Raw genomic sequence first — 5,486 nt, 5'->3', positions numbered from 1 at the left:
AAGTTACAAGGCAGTAAAATGATTATACATCTTAACAATTGAATTAATAAGTTTTATATAATCCTAATTAAGTTGAGTTTGGATGGACGGTGCATTTATCCACGGTTAGTTTAAAAACAACAGTGATAATAAAATCAGATACTGTAGCGTTCGCATAACACTTAGATTTTTAGATGAAGAATGCAAATTTTTTTGTTATTTATAGTATAAAGTGAAGAACATAAATGAGAGATCACAAGGGTTGGCAAACACTTGATGCTTCATTTAAATCCAAAAGGAAAAACGCAAGTGTGTTCAAAGAAAGAGACGAATAACCAATATTTAAGCAAATATATGTGCCGGGTCAGCCATGGAATTTTCCCTTTTCAATTGAATTTATTTCTCATACATTTTCATTTATTCATCAAATTAAGGCCCCCCCAAAAATTATCAAGTCCAAAAAAGAATAAAAATTCTCACAAATACTAAATAGGTTTAAAGGTTAGATTATTTGTCCAAATACGAAATCTAATTAATATTTGAGAAATTTTGGAAAAAAAAACATCAAGTTCAATAATGGGTATAGACAAAAAAATTATTTCCATTTAAAATATTTAAATTAAATATTTAAATAAGGTCTAATCTTCTAGGGATTGCTCACATAAGATTACAACGTTTCAAAATGCTCAAATATAGGCCTGAAACTTTCAAATATGCTCAAATAAGAGTCTGACTGAATTTTTAGATTACATGCTGTGGTATTGAATATTTCCTTAATTTGACATTAAAAAATAGTGAAAAATTCATTGATATGGCATGCTTACAATTAAAATGTGACCCATGGCACAATTGGTCACATAACTTTTTTATACAACAATTTGAAGGGATTAAAGAATAATTACACCAAAGCTTTATTTTTAACTAAAATTAAATAATAATAACAAAAACCAAACTCCATCTTCTTCATCAACAACACTCATTATCTTCTACTCCATAAATTTATCTTTCTTTTAAAAATGAATCCTACAATAACCATCCAAACTTTCATAGTTTAGGTACCAAATTAAAGAATAGAAGCGCTTTCATTCGATTCATGATGTAGATATTCACATGAATTTTTTCTTTTAATTTAATTTTAATTAATTCATTTTAAAATCATATCATATTTCAATAAAAATTTAATTCCATGTAATCAAAATATGTCAATGGTTACGTAAGTGCGTAGTTAGTGATTAAATTGGTACTATGTGTACCATTGATTGGATTAAATTTAGAGCTATCAAAATAGGAACGATATGAATCATTGACTAAATTGTTTATATTTACGTTATTTTAATTTTTTTTGTTAATTTAGTCACTGTTGTTAGAATAATTTCTCAACCGTTATCTCATTAAAAGGAAATTGACTGAACTGTCACATCTACATTTTTATGTTCCGTTGCAAAAATTACAAAATGAAAAAATATTCTTTTAGTTTCTTTAAAATTTACATTTTTTTATGATTTTGTTGACGAAATGTTCAATTTGGAATTGAATGGTAAATGAAAAAAATCATATCATTTTAAAACAATAAATATTAATCCTATTCCAATTTAACTTTATTTAATTCTTTTTAATATTATAAAATTAATTTGAACTATTTAATAGTGAATAGATTAATTGGATTGTGTCTTAATAGGAGCAATTATTTTGTGAACTCTTTCCAGCACATCATCCACAATCCCTTTCCAATTATTTAATGACATTTCAGCAATTTTTTCATGTCACTAACAAGTAATTCTGATTTTTTTTTACTCTGAAACCTTGAACCATAAATCTCAAACTCAACTCTGAACCTTGACTTTTGAACCCTAAACCCCAAACTCAAACTTAAATCTTAAAACTTAAATCCCAAAACATGAACCATAAACACAAAACTCTAAATCCTAAACCTTAAACTCAGACTCAATCACTAAATCTTAAACCCTAAACACTAAATATTGAATCTTAAACTTAGGGTTTAGGGGTTCATAATTTAAAGTTTGGGTTTAGAATTTAGGGTTTGAGGTTTAACGTTTGATGTTTAAGGTTTAAGATTTGGGATTTGGGATTTAAAGTTTAGGGTTCGGGATAAAAAAATTACAAAAAAAGATGTGTTAATAACATGACAAAAATTACTGAAATATCATTAAATAATTTTTAAAAAAAACCATAAATAATTTAATAGGAATGATCCATAAAATAATTTCAGAGCACTTGATCGATAAAAAATAAAATTAAAAGTAAAATGATCCTAACCCTTTTTTTTTTCCTCGTTCTTTTTCTTTATTTATTTCTCCTTAGCATTTCCTTACCTAACCAATCTTCTTCTTTCTCTTCTCTATATATAAAAGAGTAATGTAATCATTTTGATCTCACAAATACAGCACATTCATTTCCATTCACAGTTCACCTCTTTTCTCTTTCCCAAACATAAAGAATCCAAAGCTCAACTATCAAACTATTTATAACTCTTTTTTTCTTTTTTTCAAATTGCCCCTTTCTTCATCTGGATTTTCACATTCACCTAATAACATTTCCTTCTTCAATGGACAACCAGTTTTCCCTCAATGCACCACCATTCCACGTTGAACCCTCCCTATCAGCTTCCTACTACCTATCTTCCGCCATGGATATTCATGCAACCGAGCTGAATTGCTCCCAACATTGTGAACAACCAACTGATTATTATGGTCTACACTTCCATTTTCCCCTGAGTTCAATGCCATCTCAAGTTGGTGGTTTTCAAGGGAACAACAACAACATTTCTCCATTGCAGGGTCGATCAAAGTTTGTCACTTCTCAAAATGAATCATTACTGAATCCCAATGCTGATTTGGAAGCTTCAAAATATTGGAATTCAAGGAAAAGAACAAAAACAGTGGAAACTTCAGCTTCACCAACAATTGCTGCAAAGGTATAATAGACTTTAAGGTCTCAAAACTGCAACTCTAGAAAATTTATTTCAACATTTAAGACACTAAAATTATATCCATTTCCAGGGGTCTGAAAGAAACCAAGAATCAAATGAAAAACAGAGCAACACTAATACCAATACTAAGCCTCTAGAACCTCCCAAGGACTATATTCATGTTAGAGCAAGAAGGGGTGAAGCAACCGACAGCCATAGTTTAGCTGAAAGAGTGAGAATCGTATATATACTGTTCTGAATTCAAGCATGACCAACTGGGTTTTTCTTGCATTTAACAAAGGCTATATAAATTTGTCACTTGATCAGGTCCGTAGAGAGAAAATTAGTGAAAGAATGAAGCTTCTGCAAGATCTTGTTCCTGGTTGCAACAAGGTAATTTGGAAATGCCTTCATTGTGATAAGTGAAAACTTACTGATCAAACCCTCTAATTGCAGGTCATTGGAAAAGCAGTTATGCTGGATGAAATTATAAAATACGTTCAATCATTGCAGAGACAAGTTGAGGTAGATTAACATTTATTGATGAACATATATAGTGATCAAAAATTTTTCTTTAGACAAATTTTCATGACTAATGGTTATGATCATTTTTTTTTTCCATGCAAAGTTCCTCTCAATGAAGCTAGCTTCAGTTAATAGCAGACTGGATTTTAAGCTGGATAGTGTCATGTCCGAGGATGTAAGTCTAAGCTTTAATGTCAACAATTATATATTTATTTCATTTCTCTAAAGAACAATGTTTAGTTCTTTAAATTTCCCTTTTCTTTTTTTCAGATATTTCAATCAAACAACAATTTTGCAAATCCAATATCCACAATAGATTCCTGGGCATCAGCCATTTTTGGGCAGCAGCAGCAAAACCTTGCACTGCATAGCAATGTTTCTAATGGGACAATGACCCAATGCTCAGTGAAGCCAATGGATACTGCAATATGGCCCCAACTTCAACACCCATTTACCTCCAATTAACTTCCCCGTAGCTAATTTCATTTTCACAAAATCTTAGCCAGGAATGGGGTTACAATGAGAAAACTTCCAGGGTAAGAAAATTTCATAATCTCACACATAATTATATAATAAGTCATTCATGGTAGACTCATTATTGTATTAATGCAGGGTCAAATCAAGTATCCCATATGAAAGTTGAGGTCTAATAACCTTTACTTGGTCCTGGTTTGAAGTTCCAGAACTGCTGCTGTGCAATGTATATACAAAGAATATTATCCATGTAGTGTAAAATTTGTGTATTTCCTGGTGCAATAATCTTATAGCAAAAGCACCAACATTAAGATATCATGTAACAGCATCTTTTAATTATATAAGTGCATCAAGGGTGGCAGTGGACTAGACCCTATCAATCATTCAGCTCTATAGTCTCACTTACTTTCAACATTATTTCTTTGAAAAAAATGAAAGTTAGGGTTTTTATAAAAATTTATCCCTATTTTATCAATTTTATTCTAATTTTAAGAAATTCAATAATTCAACTTTCAATTTCACACATTTTTCAATTTAGTATTGATTTTTAAAATTTTAAAATAAAATTTATTAATAAAAATTATTTAAAAGTTCATTTTCGATTAAAATAAGCACAAAATTATAAATAAATGTATTATGAATAAATATTTTTAAAAAGCCCAAAAAAGACTTGAATCAAATTTAATTTTTTCCTTTTTCTTTTTTAGTTTTATTTTACAAATAATAATCTATTTATTATAGGTCTCGCCTTATTCATTAGTTTTTGCCAAATTTGTCAAGCGCTAAGTACCGCCTTCGTCACAACCACCGGCATCAATCAACTTACTCCAAACTCCTCGATTTCTACATCCTCCACTGTCATGTCATCAAACTAGGAACCAGTTGTGGAGCTATTAGCTTGATCTTTCAAATACTAGGTCTTCAAGACGTCATCCTACCTATATATCCCCAATTATACCCACCCTCAAACACAACCTCAAATGCAACGAACTCATTTTGGGCAACAACCTAAAGCATCAATTTTTACCATTTTCAGCCTCAAGCTAGAGTTTATTATCCAACCTAAAAATGGTGGTCATTAATGTTGAAAAAAATAAGAGAAATGATGAATCTACTCAAGTCTTCTTCATGGCTTTTTTTTCTCTTAAATTGTTTTATTTATAAAATATTTTAATAAATAAATTTCATGTTAGAAAATAAGAAAAATAGATATTTATTTATAAATATTTTTATAATTTTATATGTATTTTTATCGAAAAATAAACTTTTATTTTTTAAAGTTTTTATTTTGTAATTTTATATTTGAAATTTTTAAGAATCAAGATTAAATTAACAAAATGTGTAAAGTGAGGTTAAATTTATTAAATGTTTTAGCATTAGGACCAAATTAATAGAGCGTGTAAACATTTGAAGACTTTTTATTATGCCAATAAAAAAGAAGTCACGTCAACATCTTGCTAGTGATTTAATGGAGAAGTAACTAAAATATTAAATTTCGATAATATTAACGACTAAAATAAAAATTTTTAAACTGAGTGGCCAAAACAAAACATACTAATAATTAAATGACTATTTATAT

General features: G+C 29.0%; 1 long non-coding RNA gene across 1 annotated transcript; it reads left to right on the top strand.

Annotated features, from left to right (window-relative positions):
* The first annotated feature begins 2,374 nt into the window (after positions 1–2,374).
* Positions 2,375–4,290, top strand: LOC108486359 (uncharacterized). Its single transcript, XR_008286095.1, has 5 exons — positions 2,375–2,914; positions 3,000–3,433; positions 3,537–3,608; positions 3,704–3,969; positions 4,046–4,290. It is a non-coding gene; the product is annotated as an uncharacterized LOC108486359 (long non-coding RNA).
* The last annotated feature ends 1,196 nt before the right edge of the window (positions 4,291–5,486 follow it).

Source organism: Gossypium arboreum, chromosome 7 (genome assembly GCF_025698485.1).
Source record: "Gossypium arboreum isolate Shixiya-1 chromosome 7, ASM2569848v2, whole genome shotgun sequence".
NCBI lineage: Eukaryota > Viridiplantae > Streptophyta > Magnoliopsida > Malvales > Malvaceae > Gossypium > Gossypium arboreum.
The sequence above is the reverse complement of the archived record's forward strand: the minus strand, read 5'-3'. Positions and strand labels throughout refer to the sequence as shown.